This window comes from Podarcis erhardii (assembly GCF_964252035.2).
Source record: "Podarcis erhardii genome assembly, chromosome: 6".
NCBI classification, from domain to species: domain Eukaryota; kingdom Metazoa; phylum Chordata; class Lepidosauria; order Squamata; family Lacertidae; genus Podarcis; species Podarcis erhardii.
In genome coordinates, this window is record NC_138510.1 from 3,385,687 (window position 1) to 3,405,264 (window position 19,578).

At 46.4% G+C, this 19,578-nt stretch overlaps 1 long non-coding RNA gene across 1 annotated transcript in view; it reads left to right on the plus strand.

Moving 5' to 3' along the window:
• The first annotated feature begins 852 nt into the window (after nt 1-852).
• The window catches only part of LOC309345239, a 147,139-nt gene continuing 128,413 nt past the window's right edge, over nt 853-19,578 (plus strand). Inside the window, exon 1 of the long non-coding RNA XR_014158131.1 lies at nt 853-1,268. This is a non-coding gene — a long non-coding RNA (uncharacterized lncRNA). The remainder of the gene's footprint in view (nt 1,269-19,578) is intronic.

A 19,578-nucleotide genomic window follows, 5' to 3' on the forward strand; every position in this document is an offset into this window, starting at 1 on the left:
TTGGTGGTTAAGGACCTGCCTTTGAGAATCCTTGTATGCCGCACCTTCTGTTCCTTATGGATGAAGACAACTTCATTTAGCAGGAGAGGCCTGTGCCTTTCCGTCGAGAGGATGGTTTGTTGAAACAGAAGGGCTCCTTGACCTTTTGGCTTGGCCCAGATCAAACGTGAACGTGGCAGTGGGCAGTTTTATGATTCATGCCTCGTGGATCTTTTGTGACTGCAAGATACCACTACACGTGAACAGTCTTTGTTTTGGGAAACGGAACTCCTCTCCAGACTCTGAGCGATTATTCTGAACAAAGCAAGTTCCTAGACCTCATGGAGCCTTATGGGAAAAGGTACAGTGGTGGTGGTGCTCTGAGATTATACAAAAAAAAAAAGAAAGAAAGAAAAGAAATGTTCTTCTTTTCTTTCTCTTTTCCTCTTTTTGGTTTGGGTTTTTATTTAGATTCTTTTATCTTTAATGTTCTAAAAAGATACTGGATATTAACTTTTGTATAGCTTTTGTATAGCTTTTCAAACTTTATTAAAATAAAATAAAGGGAAATGTGCAGGGGAAAATGTTTGACCCCTTTTCCCTAGTAAACTTTAACTAGTATAGTTACAGATAGGTAGCCATGTTGGTCTGCCATAGTCAAAACAAAACAAATTCCTTCCAGTAGCACCTTAAAGACCAACTAAGTCAGTTCTTGGTATGAGCTTTCGTGTGCATGCACACTTCTTCAGATACACTGAAGAAGTGTGCATGCTGAAGAAGTGTGCATGCACACGAAAGCTCATACCAAGAACTGACTTAGTTGGTCTTTAAGGTGCTACTGGAAGGAATTTGTTTTGTTTTAACTAGTATAGTTCAAGCTATGGTTTTCCCAGTAGTGATGTATGGAAGTGAGAGCTGACCATAAAGAAGGCTGATCACCGAAGAACTGATGCTTTTGAATTATGGTGCTGGAGGAGACTCTTGAGAGTCCCATGGGCTGCAAGAAGATCAAACCTCTCCATTCTGAAGGAAATCAGTCCTGAATGCTCCCTGGAAGGACAGATCCCGAAGCTGAGGCTCCAAGACTTTGGCCACCTCATGAGAAGAGAAGACTCCCTGGAAAAGACCCTGATGTTGGGAAAGATGGAGGGCACAAGGAGAAGGGGACAACAGAGGATGAGATGGTGGGACAGTGTTCTCGAAGCTACCAGCATGAGTTTGACTAAACTGCAGGAGGCAGTGGAAGACAGGAGTGCCTGGCGTGCTCTGGTCCATGGGGTCACAAAGAGGTGGACACAACTAAACACCAACAACTAGTAAATGCTTGTCCCTCGAAACCAAACTTTAGTTCTTTGTTCCTTACAGTCCTGTTTCCTATTGAGCCTCACCTTCTTCCCTGAACTGATCTCTACTTGTCCTCCGCATCTGTGTTTTGCTTCTTGCTCAAATTAAGGACCCAGCTTTCAACCCTACAACCCTATGTTTCTAAAAGCCAACTAGGCAGTGGTGTCCATCATATTGCCTATTTGCCTTGGGCACCCCACAAACAGAGCCCAAAGCTTTTCAGGTTGAAATATCCACTCTATGAACTGGAAAATCTGCACCCTAGACTTCTATGGGTGCACACCAGGTGAACTACTTGCTTGGAAAGGAAGGGAAATGATTCTGTACAATACGATCACATCTTACACATGTTTAGCTTCCGAAATTTCAACCATACACGGTTGAAGGCAGGCTGATTGAAATTGTGCAAGTTGAACCCAAGCAAGATGGGTTCCCCAGCCTCTGGGATGCTCATGTGAGATCTTGGAGGAACCCAGATAGCCATGCGAGATCCCACATGAGCACCGCAGAACCATCTGAGTATATGCCATTTTATTGGGTAGTGATGAAAGGTTGTTCCCTGAAATTAAGAGAGGAAACAGGGTGGACTCTTGGTTCATCTAAAATGAGGATGCTTCCCCCAGGTATTCAAGGGGGATATTGAGCTTCATCGGGTCCTCTGATTTATTTGTCTTATGAAATGTACAGATTATTCTGTATACCAGGTAAAGGTAAAGGGACCCCTGACCATTAGGTCCAGTCGTGGCCGACGCTGGGGTTGCGGCGCTCATCTTGCTTTATTGGCCGAGGGAGAGCGGCGTACAGCTTCTGGGTCATGTGGCCAGCATGACTAAACCGCTTCTGGCGAACCAGAGCAGCGCACGGAAATGCCGTTTACCTTCCCGCCGGAGAGGTACCTCTTTATCTACTTGCACTTTGACGTGCTTTCAAACTGCTAGATTGGCAGGAGCAGGGACCGAGCAACGGGAGCTTACCCCGCCGTGGGGATTCGAACCGCTGACCTTCTGATTGGCAAGTCCTAGGTTCTGTGGTTTAGCCCACAGCACCGAGCCATTCACAAAAAAAGAAGCACAAGGTAGAAATTATATGCCAAAGTAAATAGAGTTAAAATGACAGGTAAACACTATGAAATGGTCAACAGACAACAATTAAAATGTTGTTTCTAGAAGAGGCTGAGGGTTTTGTTTTATTTTTTAATATTTAAACATATATCTGAAATAATGGATTGTCAGAGTATGCCTTATACTATAGATAATAATGAATTGTCCATTAAAGGGACCCAAATACTGAAAGCCCGACTTTCTCATGCCATGTCACCACTGCTTGGAAAGTCTCCCATTTTGAAGGGTTCAGGATTTCAAGCAGCCTTTGCCAAGCAGGCAGCTGGGGAGAGACTGATGGCTGAGACTTCCTTTTTTCGGACCAAAATTATTTCCCATTACCTCCGCTGCTGATGACAGAGGACTGGACGGAGCCTTCTTGAAATGCACCTGCTTCTCCCTCCCCCTTCCCCTCCGGTCCCCACTTGACCCTCGGAAATCTGTGGGTGACGTGGAACGGTATGATTTTAATCAGGAGAAGCAGGGCTGGAATGGCAGGGGAAGGGGATAATAATGACTGCTCTGTAGCAGCTTTATGCGGGGGGGGGGGGAGGCTCACGAGGCACTTCTGGAATGCTAAATTGCCTCTGACAAATTGCATGGCAGTCAACAGCTGCTAAAAAGGGAGATGAAGGGGGACGAATGGCTCAGGGGGATCCAGGGCGGGAGGGAGAGAGCCAGGCCTGGTTACGCAGAGCACGATCTGATGGCTCCCTGGTGGTGCAGGGAAGCCAAGTGCCAAATCATTCAGGGGGCTGAAGGGTGAATCTCAGCAGGATTAGGGTCAGAGCTGGGGCTGTCCCCATAGCTCCTCTGGCGACATTATCACAGGACTGAGTAGCATCAGTGAGGTGATCGAGGGTTCCTATTCCAAATGAGACACTTCCATTCTCACACATGACTTCACTTGACCAAAATAATAATAATAATAATAATAATAATAATAATAATAATAATAATAATTTATTTATACGCTGCCCCATCTGGCTGGGTTTCCCCAGCCACTCTGGGTGGCTTCCAGCCGAATATTAAAAACACAATACAGCACCAAACATTAAAAACTGTGCTGGGCCCGGGGGTTAACCCGAGCAATGTGGTCCAGGTCCGGTCCCGAATCCAAGGATTCCATGAGGAGTCAGACCAACAGGGCCAAGGCAGGAAACCAGGCTAGGTGAGGCACAGAGTAACAGGCAGGTTCTGGCAAAGAACAACGTTGCTCCCGAAACCTGGGACGGGACCCGACAGCCTTTTATCTCTGTCAGGGTAATGACCGGTTCTGATCCCCCGGTGACTCACCTCCCTGTCTCGCCCGAAGGCGAGCACTCCTCCTGTGAGTATTCAGGTCTCTCCTTCTCTCAGACCTAAGTCTGCAGCTCGGGAGATGTTGGTGGGTGACTAGACCCAGGGGCCGCCTCAGCCTCCCCTGACCCAACCGGTAGTGGAGCAGCTGTAAGTGATGGCCCAGCTGAAGGCAATGAGGTAATCCCCACATCTGGAGCCAGGGCAGGCTCAGGCCCCTGACTCGGCCCAGCTGGTGCTTGTTGCAGGGGAACCTGTGCAGACTGGGACTCTTCAGGATCAGGCCCCAGACTAGGTTCAGATGATGCCTGAGGCAAAGGATCCAGTGCGGACTGAGACTCCTCTGGCTCCGAGTCCAAGCCCAAGTCCCAGGCCATCACAAAAACTTCCCTAAACGGGGCTGCCTTCAGATGTCTTCTAAAAGTCAGATAGTTGTTTATTTCCTTGACATCTGAAGGGAGGGCGTTCCACAGGGCGGGTGTCACCACCAAGAAGGCCCTCTGCCTGGTTCCCTGTAACCTCACTTCTTGTAGTGAGGGAACCACCAGAAGGCCCTTGGTGCTGGACCTGGGGTGGAGATCCTCCTTCAGGTGTACTGGGCTGAGGCCATTTAGGGCTTTCAAGGTCAGCACCAACACTTTGAATTGTGCTAGGAAACGTACTGGGAGCCAATGTGGGTCTTTCAGGACCGGTGTTGTATGATCTCAGCGGCCTCTCCTATGATGTGCACACAGGAACACTGAAGAAGCTGCCTTATGATTAGTCTGACCATTGTTCCATCTTGCTCAGTACTGCCTACACTGACTGGAAGCAGCGGCTCTCTAGGATATCAGGCAGGAATCTCTCTAAACCCTACTTGGAGATTCAAAGCGGGGATTAAACCTGAGACCTTCTGGTTGCAAGATAGATGCTCTCATCACTGAGCTTTTCCCATTTCCAAAGAGGGCATGGGGATATGAACTGGACACCAGGCACCGCAGCAGAGATTCCACACCACTCTTCCCCGTGCTCTTTACGCATTGACTGAAGCATAAAGGGCTTTTGCCTCTGGAAGCTCATGCCACGAGTTTGGGGCAGCCGCCTGCATGGCTAACCATCTGTGCATACCGTCCCCTTGATGCTGGTTTCCTGGGTTCCGCGAAACGACTTCTCGGCAGCCCAGTGGAAAAGTACGCCAGCCCTTTGCTGCGAACTGCAGCTAGCAAAGAGTGTTTGTGTGTGTGTGCGTGAGAGAGAGAGAGAGAGAGAGAGAGAGAGAGAGGAGAGGGCGCTTCCAGCAGTGATAAAATGCCAGCGCCAAGCCAGTCCTTGAAACATCAGCAGAACAGCCAGATTTACCATTGGCAGGCTGTCAATGAGGGATGAATGGAAACAAGAAGCAATTTGTCACCGTCAGGCCTCTCCAAAAATGCCGGCAGGAAGGGAAGAAGCTGGGAGTGTGAGCCCGAGGGCCAGGGGAACAGCCCTAATGCATCACAGGCTAACTAGCCCAGTATATTACGGTCCCGGACAAAGGAAGTGTGTAATAGCCTCCTTGGCCATTAATACGGCACTTGTGAGCGCCTGTCGATCATGATCTAATTGTGTTTTCTGTTAAAAATGCATGAGGGCCTGAGCTCCAGTAGCCACAGAAGGGCTGATGGGACTGAGCAGGGCAGCAGCTGGGAGGCTGGAGCTTAAACAGCCCCTCCTGTTAGTTAATGTTCAAATTAGCACCCGTCCTGTCTGAGGAGTCCTAGAGACCCCTTTGAGGTGCGTGAGCCCCACAGAACGGCAAGAAGATCGTCACACAAGGGAGTGACATGAAGGCTCTATAGATCGCGTGCCTCTCGCAAATCCCAAGGGAGCGTGCAACAAAGGCTTCACGCCACCCCCTTGTGTGGCGACGAGCTCATGATGTGAAAAATTAGCCTTTTATCGCACACCCGAGACAACCGGTTTTGCCTCCGCCACTTCCAAGGCTGCAGAGAGGAGACGTGAGTCACCGTCCATTCCCCTGCCCTTCTGTCACCCGTGCCTCCTGTCCCAGCCAATTTTTAAAGAGAAAAGGAGAAAGATGGCAGGCCAAGGAGCCATCGAGTCTACGCTGTCTCTGACGGAGGCCAGCCAGCTGCCCCCAGGAAACTCTTAAGCAGCAGCGAAATGGATAGAGTTGCTGTTGGCTTGGCCATCAGTGCATCTCAGGGGCAATCAAAGATGTGCTACCCATTCCGCTTCTTGCTATTGCAGCAAAGAGCCATTGCAAAGACCTCCATGCACCTGTTTTAGCAACGCTTTCTTAAAAGCCCTCTGAGCTAATGGTGACCATGTGAGAGCAGCTCTGCTGGGTCAGACCGAAAGACTTTCTAGTGCGCCATCGGGTGGCCCAGAGCGGCTACCAAGATGCCTCTGGGAAGCTCAGAAGCAGGCCATGAGGGCGATTGTCCTCTCCTGCCTCTGTTTCCTGGAGACGGTATATGACCATTGTGACTTGAAGCCATTGATAGGCTTCTCCTCCATTAATTTGTCAAATCCCTTTGAAAGCCACCTGGTGTCCATGGCCGGCACCTGGCAGGGAGCTAGTGTGATGTAGTGGTTTAAGTGTTGAACTGTGACCTGGGACACCAGGGTTCAAATTCAGCTATGAAGCTCAGTGAGTGATCTTGGGCCAGTCGTTCACTCTCAGCCTAGCCTACCTCACAGGCTGTTGTGAGGATAAAATAAAAAGGGAGGAGAACCATATGTTTCACGTCACCTTGAGTTCCTTGGCGGAAAGATGGTAATTGTGATAATAATAATGTCTCTGGGTGTGGAGGACTCATAACAACAACAACAACACCCTGCCCATCTGGCTGGGTTGTCCCAGCCACTCTGGGAGGCTTCCAACACATATAAAAACACAACATATAAAAACCTCCTGACTGATAGAGGGCTGCCTTCAGATGTCTTCTAAAAGTTGCATAGTTCTTACCAAGGTACTATCTAGAATGTATAACTTGCTGTTAAAATGGAACACACAAGACGAAATGGTTAAATCGGCTATGATAAAATGGGCACAGGACATTGGGCATAACATTATGTTTGAGGACTGGGAAAGGTTGTGGACCACTGGGCTGAACTTCACCGCATGTAATGCTCTGAAGGAAAATGTAATGAAAATGATATATAGATGGTACATGACCCCAGTTAAACTTGCCAAAATATACCATTCGTCTGATAATAAATGTTGGAAATGTAAAGAAAATGAAGGAACATTCTTTCACCTCTGGTGGACATGCCCTAAGGTGAAGGTCTTCTGGGAAATGATATATAATGAGCTGAAAAAGGTATTTAAGTATACCTTCACTAAGAAACCAGAGGCCTTCCTTCTGGGTATTGTCGGCCAGAAGGTGTTAAAGAAGGACCGAACATTCTTTATGTATGCAACAACGGCAGCAAGGATACTCATCGCAAAAAACTGGAAAACTCAAGATCTACCCACACTGGAAGAGTGGCAGATGCAACTGATGGACTATATGCAACTGGCCGAGATGACTGGCAGAATCCGTGACCTGGGAGAAGAGAAGATGGAGGAAGACTGGGAGAAATTCAAGAAGTATCTACAAAAACATTGTAATTTGGTTGAATGTTAAGAAGGACGCTAGATTATAAAAAATTGGCCACCACTAAATTAGATTTGAAATTTGATGATAAGTGAGACTAAAGAAAATATAAAAATTTTTGGAAGAAGTGCTAGATTATATTTGAATGAGTGGACATGAGATTGTAAACAAGTTGATAATTTGTTTGGAAAAAACTTTTAACGATGTAAATGGGAGCGGGAGACGCGAGGGAGTCCAAAGAAGTGATGAAATTATGTCTGTGATAGAAGTAAGATTGTTTATTATTTGTGCATTTATATTTAAAAACTTTAATAAATATTTATAAAAAATAAAAAATAAAAGTTGCATAGTTCTTTATCTCCTTGACATCTGATAGGAGGGCGTTCCACAGGGAGGGTGCCACCACCAAGAAGGCCCTCTGCCTGGTTCCCTGTAACTTCTTGCAGTGAACTTAACTTCATGAGTTAAGCCAAAGACATCACTTGAGAAACATGTTCGAACGAGGGATTTGAAGTGCTGGCGGAGAGCTCTCTCCTCTACCATCTCCCCAAATGAGTTCTCTTAACCCATGCTGCCAGCCCACTGGATTTCCAATGTAAGAGTCCACTAACACCACACACACACACACACACACACCCCTTTGGTCAGATCCAATTTCCTAGCTCCAAATGTCAGTCCGTGTGTCAAGACTGCAAAACTGGCTTGCAGGCAGACGTCTATCTGGGAGGACAGCCCAGCTGAGTTGTGGCAGGATCAGGTGTGGCCAAACTGTCAGGGAAGATTAGGTTGCTATTCCTAGCGGGAGCACAGCTGCACAGCAACAGGGCTGGCCACTGGCAGATCGTCCATGCCGGCTGAATACAAACAAGCAGCAATTTGTCATCATCTCTCTGCAAAACGCGAGCTGGGGTGTGTGTGTGTAAAGAAGGGATGCTTCACACACTACGTTGCAACAAACTGAGTCTGCCGGGTAGTGGACACTCAGCGGTGAGCCCCAGCCAGTCTGCTTGTGCAAGTCCAGCATCAGCAAATACATGTGGGTCACATTCATGGTTCATTTGTGGCACACACAAAAACATGTACTTATAGGGAAGTAGCCAGGTTAGTCGTGAAGTAATCCTAAAACCAGCATGAGTTGGGGAAGGATCTGGTCCAGGTAGAAGTCTCTTTAGGACAGAACTTGTTGCGTGGCGAGTACCCGCCCCCCACCAGAATAAATAAAGACACGAGACACCATAATTTTAAGGTTAATTGGGTGAATTAGGCCACAACTTTATTGAATTCAGGAATGAGAGGCATTGGCTTAGGCATTGGTCCTATCGACTATCCGGCTCCAGCCCATTTGCTGGAGACACGGGGAAGGGTTAACACTATATTGGGGGAGTCTCCTGCCGAGGCACGTCGACTAGGAGCTCCCCCAGGTCACCGCTCGGGGGCGTGCCTTTGGCCCACATCTCCATAGGCTTCAGACAGTGCCACGCCCCCTGGAGTCCTTTAACGGACCACCCTTCGCTCACTGGGGGGAGGGGATGGCGTTCCTCCCCCCCCATCCTCTTAACCCCTTCTTACCAATGCCTACCGCCAATGCCGAAGAGTTGTGACGAGTTGCTACGAGGTAGGCGAAAAACCAAAAGGCTATAAATTGCCAATTGGGAAAAATTCCTACCATGCCCCTTGCAGCGACAGACTGAAGTCCATAGCAAAGTCAAGACCTACCTAAAGCCTACCTAAAGGGAGGGAGGGTGGGAAAACGTGAGGGCTAGCTGGTGAAAAGAGGGTGAGCCCCCTCTGCGTCGGCCCTAAATAGGGCAGGCCACCCCCCACCCCCCAGCCAGCAGATTGGCTGGCTGGGGGGGGGGCAGACGCAGCCGGGATTCCCTTGCTCTTGCGGGGGCTGAGACCAGCCCCCGCTCACGTGGGGTGGGCGTGATGCCCGCAACCCCACCTCCTGGGCAGGTCGGAAGTGGCTTTTTCACAAGCGGCACCAAGGGCGTGGGGGAAAGTTTGCTGCTGCTGCTGGAAGATCTGAGGCTGCCAGTCAGAACACTGGAAGAAAGTGTTGTTGGGGAGTCCTTAGCCCAGAGCTATCATGTTTGTAGTGGCAGGGAGGTGGGCAGGTGGGGATGGGAAGCCTTTGGGGGCCAGGTGTATTTCTGGTCTTCCAGGTAGCTGCTGCTAGTCTGCAGGCTCTCTGGGAGAAGTTTGACCCTGAATGCTGAAGCCTGGTTCCTGAATAACAGAGAACCTTGTCTTGCTTTCCTCAGAATAGATTCTGTGCGGGTGGCAGGTGTTCCTTGTCTGCAGAAGGCCAACACTAACAAATGCTCTACTTTTAAGGCAGCAGTTCTCAAGCCTTTTCTTTAACTAAGGGTGACACATAGCTGGCAGAATCCTGCCTTTGTTCTCGCAGACAGATCCCACTTTCCCTTGGCTGCCGGCTGAGGCAAGAGCAGTCTGTGCTTGGGCCAGAGAATGAAATCTGATCTCATTGGCTGCACCGCTCTCTCCAGTGGTCCCTCAGCGATGTACTGCTAAGCCAAAACGCAAGGAGGCAACCCCCTTCTCTTGTAATGAGCCCATCTGTTTGACATGGGTGGATTGTTACAAAGAGAAAGAGAGAGAGAGAGAGCGAGCATCAGAGTGCATCACCCAGGAGGTGGTGGCAACGAAGCAGTGGGAATTGAGTATGACAAAGCATGCATTATTTAGAGGCGTGTGGATCCGTGCGTGTGTGCAAAAGGGACAACTTTCAGGTGCCAACCTTTCGCACGCTTAACTTGATGCAGCGGGACTCAGGTCTAAGTACAGTAGATGTCTGTGCGATTGCATTGCCAAAGGTGGACGTGCAACAAATGGTTTCTCGAGTACACAGCTGAAATTGCTACCACCACATGTGGCGGCGGCTTTAAAGCGGGGTTAGTTAGACATACTCATGCGGGACAGATGGAACCTCAGTGTTCAGAAGCAGCGCATCTCTGAACACCACTTGCTTGGGGTGGGGTGCAAAGAGTGAGGAACAGCTGTTTATTTTCAGCAAACAGGTTGTTCAGCTGGATGGACTTTTGGTCTGATTCAGCCGTGCTCTTCTTACAGAGCTGGACAGCGGCTGTTAACGGCTTCACTCAAGTCTCCTGGGAATGGACTCATAGAATTGTAGAGCTGTGGGAAGGACCCAAGGATCATCTAGTCCAACCCCCTTCCAATCTCCCCCTGATTTCTACTCCTGATTTATTTATTGGGCTGGACGGTGCATGGGGACACCATAGGGGATACAGCTATTTATTTCCAAACTCTTTCCATTTCCACTCTCTGCTCTTCCTCTCTGTCATTTTCCCTCCGAGTTTCAATTAAGTTATGCTGCCATTTCAATGCTCAACATCGCTTTACGTATTTTGGGTGTGACCTGCCAGCCAGCTAGATGGTGTCGGCTTTTCAATGCATGGTGTGGCCACTGCCATTTCATCCAGAGCTAGTCGCCCAGAGCTTTCAGCCGTGTGGTGGAAATCACCAGATTTGAAATATGACTTCTAAAGTCAAGGTGCCATTTCAAATTTCAGTTTGGGCAAGGCGCAAAGATTTCAGTGGGGATGAGTAAAATGCTTCACCAGTGTCCAAAGGCCTGTTCTTGGGTCTGTTCAAGATTAAACGGCCAAACGTACTTATAAAAGCTGTGTATTTTAGAAGCATTTACTGTGGTTCTTTGTTTAAGAGATTAATACTTCGCCCATCAGTCAAATGGCCAGAGCTCCTTGCAAAACAGCACAACACAATAAAACACATTAGGGACATACAAAAACAATAAAAGGAATGCATAACAACCTGTACCAAAAGCTGTGCCAATGTTACAAACGAAATCAAGCAAGGGATTTTCTGCTTTGCAATATATACCTAATAGAGCAGCCCATTTAATGGTGAATCACAGTTGCCACTACTTTTCTTTGCAAGCCAGTGTGGCGATGTGACAGGCGGAGAACTGGACTTGGACCAAGGAGATGTGGCTTCATGCTCCTGCTTGGCTCATGAAGTTTGTGGGGCACAGCCTTCCCCAAGCTGGTGCCCTCCAAATGTTTTGAACTGTGGCTCCCATCAGGCCACGCCAGCAAAGTCGTACGACGCTGAGCTAGATGGGAGCTGCAGACCATAACATCTGCAGGCCACCAGGTTTGTGAAGGCTGCCATAGGTGGAACTTGGTCCAATCGCTACCCCATGGATGCTTCCTTTCACTCCTTGGGGGAAGGGCGGGGTGCAAATGTGACTCAGGATGAGACTTGCCACCACTAGGCTTATCCCAAGCCACAGAGGGGTTCTCTATTCTGAGAATCATTGGCATCGTTCCTAATACAACGCTGAATCTCCTTCTCTAGGGCTTCTTCGCCTGTTGCCCCATAGCAAAAGAACTTGGTGTCAGCCATGATGCAAATACGAGCTCTAAGCGTGCATAATGCAGTTTCAGAACTCAGGCAGCAGCTAAAGCCAAGAGCTTGCAATCTCCTAATGACAATTGGCTGGCTTTCTGGCAGGGACGAGTCTCCGCGAAGCCACAATTTCTCACTTTTATTGCTTTTGTGCATTTAGCAGATGCCTCTCATGAACCAAGTGCCCCTGTTTAATTACATTAACGTAATCTAGGACTTCATGCAGCAGAGTTGCCAGTTCATCAAAAGTTCTGCTGACTCGTTTCCACAGAAATAGCCATCCTCCCTCCACTGCCACTTCAGGCTGCCAAATATTCAGAGGCCACTTCTGCGGCAAATAATCCATCACAGGGCATCCTGGCAAGAGAAGGATGTCAATGGAAGAATGGGGCAAAGTATGCGTGTGAGAGAGACACGGAGAGAGAGAGAGAGAGAGAGAGAGAGAGAGAGAGAGAGAGAGAGAGAGAGATGGAAACAATTTACTTTATTTATTTATTACTGAATTTATATCCCACCTTTCCTCCTAAGGAGCTCAAGACTGCAGACACTGATCTCATCTCCGTATTATACTCACAACAACTTTGTGAACTTTGGATTAGGCTGTGAGCTGGTTACTGGCCCAGGATTACCCAGTCACCTTCATGAAAGAACAGGGACTTGAACCCTGGTCTCTCAAGATTAAAATTTGTAAGCCCCTCACACATTTGCCTAAAATAAAATAAAATAAAATAAAATAAAATAAATTGTCCTGTTTTTCCCCCATTTGGGCCAGCAAAGTGAAGTGAATAAATATATGTTTTTGGAGGCCAGAAGGCTGGATTTAAATTTCTGCTCAGTCATAAAGTGGATAAATGTGGTTAAGATTTGCAAAGTACTTTCTTCACTGAAAGCTGCTACTGAAATTATAAACCACAGACTCACCAAGTTGGGAAACTGCATTTCACCCGACACTCTGCTGCAACAAAACAGCACCCATGCAATCCAGGGCAAAGCAAATCGCTGTTGAGAGAGCGAATGCGCGGTGCGTCATGGTACAAGCAATGCAGTTCTACACGACTACAGGGTGATCAAATCCTACAGGAGAAAGGGAGAGGCAAATGGTCACCTTTCCATGGGACTTGCTGGGAAATGTCCTTCCTATCTCTCCATTACCACAGTTAGACAGTAACCCACCCACTCAATAAATCCCTGGGTAGCAACTAAATTCTAAAAGGGGCCACCAGATGGCCACTTTCCCCAAATCCAAACATTTGTTCCCCATTCCCTTCTACGTCCAGGCCCTGATTTCAGAGCTCTCCATGACTTCACTGCAACTTAAGTTTCTTTTTCCTTCTTTCTTTTATATAATTTTGCTACATTTTCTGTATTACAATTTTGAATACTCATTTAAACGTATTTAAATTATCAGTGACTTCCCTTCTTCTCTTTCCATGGTTCATTTTACATATTCTAAATCCCTGCATATTTTACATAAACTAAACCATTCAGTATTCCATTATTACATCCATCAAAACTTATTTACACTTTTGAATTTATCTTAATGCTGCCAACATTTTCAAGTGTACACAATTCAATAAACATTTCCCAATCTTCTCTAAACGCTATGTTCTTCTTATTCTTATTCTATATGTTAAGTCTGCAAGCTGCGCATATTCCATCAGTTTAAGTTGCCATTCTTCTTTAGTTGGGACCTCACTTGTTTTCCATTTTGGGGCTAACAAAACATGGGTTGCAGTAGTGGTCTTGAAGCAATGATTCTTCAACATCAACTTCGTTGCACTGGGCATGTTGTGCGGATGCCTGATGATCGTCTTCCAAAGCAACTACTCTATTCCAAACTTAAAAATGGAAAGTGTAATGCTGGTGGTCAACAAAAGAGGTTTAAAGACTCTCTCAAGGCAAATCTTTAACAATGTAGTATAAACACTGACAACTGGGAAACACTGGCCTGCGAGTGCTCCCGTTGGAGAACAGCCTTTACCAAAGGTGTCCTGGGCTTTGAAGACCCTCGAACTCAGGATGCAAGGGAGAAACATGCTAAGAGGAAGGCAGGCTTGGCAAATCCACACCGTGATCAACTCCCCATTGTGGAAGGACGTGTGGATCCAGAATTGGCCTCCACAGTCACTTACGGACTCATTGTTAAAACCATGTTTATGGAAGACAATCTTACTCAGCTACGAGGGATAACCAAAGAAGAAATACATAAATAACCAACTTATCTTTCTGCCCTTTATTCTTCCAAAGCTCCCAGGCAGTTCCTCTAGTTTTGTTCCTGTAATTCTGCCCCCTTCAACTGGTCTCTTACATGTTGTAAACAAAATCTGCTCCTTTTTCCTTATGGGGTATCCAAGAGCCCGTATAGAGTCCATAAGTGGGTTCCCTATCGGCAGGAGGAAATAACAGAGGCCAACCAGAGAATACTGAGAAGCAAAGCAACTTGTAAGCCTGATCTTTATTAAACTGTTGCAACAGGGTGCTCCTCCGCAGGAAAGGAGGAAGACCCCGAACATTGGTGTGCAAGCCCTTATATAGACTTTTGAAATTGCCACCCTGTAGCTCAAGTCCACCCAATACATACATACATCACTGAAGGGGTGGTCTACAGCAGAAATACATCACAGGAAGTGGTCTACAGCAGAAATCCTGCCTGCCAGGGTACCTGATAATGGTCACTGATTGCATTACCTGGGCAGCCTGGCCATTCTTTTGTGATGGTAAATACTTAGTTCCTAAATCCAGGTCACAGGCTCACCCTATTCATACACAGATACGCCCTTAGGAAAGGATTTGTGAGCAAAGAGACAATGGGGAGCTTTTCCCATTTCCTCCCTCCTTGCAGAGAAACATTTGAGGTCAATTTGGGAGAGTCAAAAAATGGTTTCAGGACTGTCTTCCTGTACTGTTTCAGACATGTGGTTTATATATTTATGTATGTGTTTGCCTTGTACATTTATGAACTTTTAATTTATATATTGAACTGATTTTATAATGAATTGATTTTAGAATGTTGTATTTTACTGTTGCTAGCTGCTCTGAGCCCAGCTTTGGCTGGGGAGGGCAGGATATAAATTATTATTATTATTATTATTAATAATAATAATAATAATATTTGAGACCTTAAATTCTTATAACATATGTAATTCTGAACATGCTTCCTTGCTGCTCCAAACGCTCTCTAGAGGTCCCCCCCTTCCTTCGGACCCCTCCTCAAAAGCCACCCCCTTTAAATCCTATGAAGGTTTACGTGTCTACTCGGAAGCCAGTCCTATTGAATTCAGTGTGGAGCTTACTCCCAGATAAGGGGCTGCAACCTTGGTCTTGTCCGGCTGGAGAGCCATCGTGGTGCAATAGCGTCTGACTACCAGGACCTGGAGGAACACCAGGGTTCGAATCCCCCACTCAGCCATTAAGCTCACTGGGGGTGACCTCCCTCAGCCCAGCCTACCTCACAGGGCTGTTGTGTGTGGATAACATGGGTGCTGACTCAGTGGCAGGCCTATTTGGGAAATGCTGCCGCCAAGCGATCCCTGAAGCGAAGCACCCCACCCCAAGAAAACCCTTTCTTTCTGAAATATACTCAGAGTCGCAAAGTGATTTCATGCTCTTTATTCAGCTCATAGTGGTAAGGAGGAACGAATGATTGTCCCCTCAAAGTATCTGCTTTATATACATTATTTACACAATGGGCTGCACTGTTGTTGTTTAGTCGTTTAGTCGTGTCCGACTCTTCGTGACCCCATGGACCAGAGAACGCCAGGCACCTCTGTCCTCCACTGCCTCCCACAGTTTGGTCAAACTCATGCTGGTAACCTCGAAAACACTATCCAACCATCTCGTCCTCTGCCGTCCCCTTCTCCTTGTGCCCTCCATCTTTCCCAACATCAGGGTCTTCTCCAGGGAGTCTTCTCTTCTCATGAGGTGGCCGAAGTACTGGAGCCTCAGCTTCACAATCTGTCCTTCCAGTGAGCACTCAGGGTTGATTTCCTTCAGTATGGAGAGGTTTGATCTTCTTGCAGTCCATGGGACTCTCAAGAGTCTCCTCCAGCACCATAATTCAAAAGAATCAATTCTTCGGCGATCAGCCTTCTTTATGGTCCAGCTCTCACTTCCATACATCACTACTGGGAAAACCATAGCTTTAACTATACGAACCTTTGTTGGCAAGGTGATGTCTCTACTTCTCAAGATGCTGTCTAGGCCTGTCATTGCCCTTCTCCCAAGAAGCAGGCGTCCTTTAATTTCGTGGCTGCTGTCACCATCTGCAGTGATCATTGAGCCCAAGAAAGTAAAATCTCTCACTACCTCCATTTCTTCCCCTTCTATTTGCCAGGAGGTGATGGGACCAGTGGCCATGATCTTCGTTTTTTTGATGTTGAGCTTCAGACCATATTTTGCGCTCTCCTCTTTCACCCTCATTAAAAGGTTCTTTAATTCCTCCTCACTTTCTGCCATCAAGGTTGTGTCATCTGCATATCTGAGGTTGTTGATATTTCTTCCGGCAATCTTAATTCCGGCTAGGGATTCATCCAGCCCAGCCTTTCGCATGATGAATTCTGCATATAAGTTAAATAAGCAGGGAGACAAAATACAGCCTTGTCGTACTCCCTTCCCAATTTTGAACCAATCAGTTGTTCCATATCCAGTTCTAACTGTAGCTTCTTGTCCCACATAGAGATTTCTCAGGAGACAGATGAGGTGATCTGGCACTCCCATTTCTTTAAGAACTTGCCATAGTTTGCTGTGGTCGACACAGTCAAAGGCTTTTGCATAGTCAATGAAGCAGAAGTAGATGTCTTTCTGGAACTCTCTAGCTTTCTCCATAATCCAGCGCATGTTTGTAATTTGGTCTCTGGTTCCTCTGCCTCTTCTAAATCCAGCTTGCACTTCTGGGAGTTCTCGGTCCACATACTGCTTGAGCCTTCCTTGTAGAATTTTAAGCATAACCTTGCTAGCGTGTGAAATGAGTGCAATTGTGCGGTAGTTGGAGCATTCTTTGGCACTGCCCTTCTTTGGGATTGGGATGTAGACTGATCTTCTCCAATCTTCTGGCCACTGCTGAGTTTTCCAAACTTGCTGGCATATTGAGTGTAGCACCTTAACAGCATCATCTTTTAAAATTTTAAATAGTTCAGCTGGAATACCATCACTTCCACTGGCCTTGTTATTTGCAGTGCTTTCTAAGGCCCATTTGACTTCACTTTCCAGGATGTCTGGCTCAAGGTCAGCAACCACACTACCTGGGGTGTACGAGACATCCATATCTTTCTGGTATAATTCCTCTGTGTATTCTTGCCACCTCTTCTTGATGTCTTCTGCTTCTGTTAGGTCCTTACCACTTTTGTCCTTTATTATGGTAATCTTTGAGCGAAATGTTCCTTTCATATCTCCAATTTTCTTGAACAGATCTCTGGTTCTTCCCATTCTATTGCTTTCCTCTATTTCTTTGCATTGCTCGTTTAAGAAGGTCTTCTTGTCTCTCCTTGCTATTCTTTGGAAATCTGCATTCAATTTCCTGTATCTTTCACCATCTCCCTCGCATTTTGCTTGCCTTCTCTCCCCCGCTATTTGTAAGGCCTCATTGGACAGCCACTTTGCTTTCTTGCCTTTCCTTTTCATTGGGATGGTTTTCGTTGCTGCCTCCTGTATAATGTTACGAACCTCCATCCATAGTTCTTCAGGCATTCTGTCCACCAAATCTAAATCCTTAAACCTGTTCCTCACTTCCACTGTGTATTCATAAGGGATTTGACTTAGATTGTATCTTACCGGCCCAGTGGTTTTTCCTACTTTCTTCAGTTTAAGCTTGAATTTTGCTATAAGAAGCTGATGATCTGAGCCACAGTCAGCTCCAGGTCTTGTTTTTGCTGACTGTATCGAGCTTCTCCATCTTTGGCTGCAGAGGATATAATCAATCTGATTTCGATGCTGCCCATCTGGTGATGTCCATGTGTAGAGTCGTCTCTTGTGTTGTTGGAAAAGCGTGTTTGTGATGACCAGCTTGTTCTCTTGACAATGGGCTGCACATGATTGGCTAATTCTGGAATTCTACTGTAAGCCAATCAGGTTGTGGATTCACTTATATCTGGAGCATGATTGGGTGGTTCCTGCCAACCAATCATACTGCTGCATTATTCGAAGACCAATCAGACTGCTGCATTCTGAATCCTATTGTTCTAGGACCAATCAGACTGCTGCAATTTGGATCCTATTGTTCTAGGACCAATCAGACTGCTGCAGTTTGGATCCTATTCAACTCAGTACATAACACTTTCTTAAATAGTTTTCATTGGGTTTTACATTTTTATCACAATCACATCATAACAAATACTACCAAATTGAATTCCCCACCCCACCCCACCTTCCCTTCCTGGGTTTCCTTCACGTCTAAGCTTCCTCTGCTTGCAATACTTACTTCAAAATTGTAAAACCCCCTTTTTATGGTGTTGAGGACAATAAGCATTTAAAATAAAAATAAAGAGTTCTTTTAGCTGTGGGATTTGTGCATTACACTATTTGTATTATTAGGCTGTCTGTCAGTTTGTTTTTACAGTATTCTGCTTTTATTCTGTTTTTTTTTATCACCGATGTTCTGTAATGTAAAATTATATTTAAAAAAGTAAAAAAATTGTCCTGTAGCACCTTAGAGACCAACTAAGTTTGTTCTTGGTATGAGCTTTTGCATGCACAGAAAAGCTCATACCAAGAACAAACTTAGTTGGTCTCTAAGGTGCTCCTGGACATTTTAAAATATTTTTTAATATATTTCTACTGTGTCAGACCAACACGGCTACCTACCTGGTTCTGTAATGTGTTTTTTAATGTTGTACACCACCCTGGGATCTTCTGATAAAGGGCGGTATATAAATCGAATGAATAATAAATAAATGATGGTGATGATGATTGTTGGTGATGTCTTAGAATCATAGAATCATAGAATCATAGAGTTGGAAGAGACCACAAGGGCCGTCGAGTCCAACCCCCTGCCAAGCAGGAAACACCATCAGAGCACTCCTGACATATGGTTGTCAAGCCTCTGCTTAAAGACCTCCAAAGAAGGAGACTCCACCACACTCCTTGGCAGCAAAGTCCACTGTCGAACAGCTCTTACTGTCAGGAAGTTCTTCCTAATGTTTAGGTGGAATCTTCTTTCTTGTAGTTTGGATCCATTGCTCCGTGTCCGCTTCTCTGGAGCAGCAGAAAACAACCTTTCTCCCTCCTCTATGTGACATCCTTTTATATATTTGAACATGGCTATCATATCACCCCTTAACCTCCTCTTCTCCAGGCTAAACATGCCCAGCTCCCTTAGCCGTTCCTCATAAGGCATCGTTTCCAGGCCTTTGACCATTTTGGTTGCCCTCCTCTGGACACGTTCCAGTTTGTCCGTGTCCTTCTTGAACTGTGGTGCCCAGAACTGGACACAGTACTCCAGGTGAGGTCTGACCAGAGCAGAATACAGTGGCACTATTACTTCCCTTGATCTAGATGCAATACTCCTATTGATGCAGCCCAGAATTGCATTGGCTTTTTTAGCTGCCAAGTCAGACAAGTTCTGCTTGCATTTTCAGTGCAAACGCACAGTTGCAATTCTTGTGCTATTTTCATCACTGCTTTTTTACTTGCTGCTTTAAAAAGAAAAGAAAATACAAGCAAACCAGCCACGGGGCGGGGAGGGGCCCAAATGCCCCCCTTTGCCCCCTTCGGCGAGAGATATAAATGCGATAATATGATATAAACAAAGCGGCATTTCCCACGGAAGAGCAGCAAAGCCCTGAAGTTTTAACGGAGCAACTTTGGCTGCTATCAGGAGGGCCACCCGGCAGCGGGACGGTGCGGGGAAGCCGGCTACTGACTCG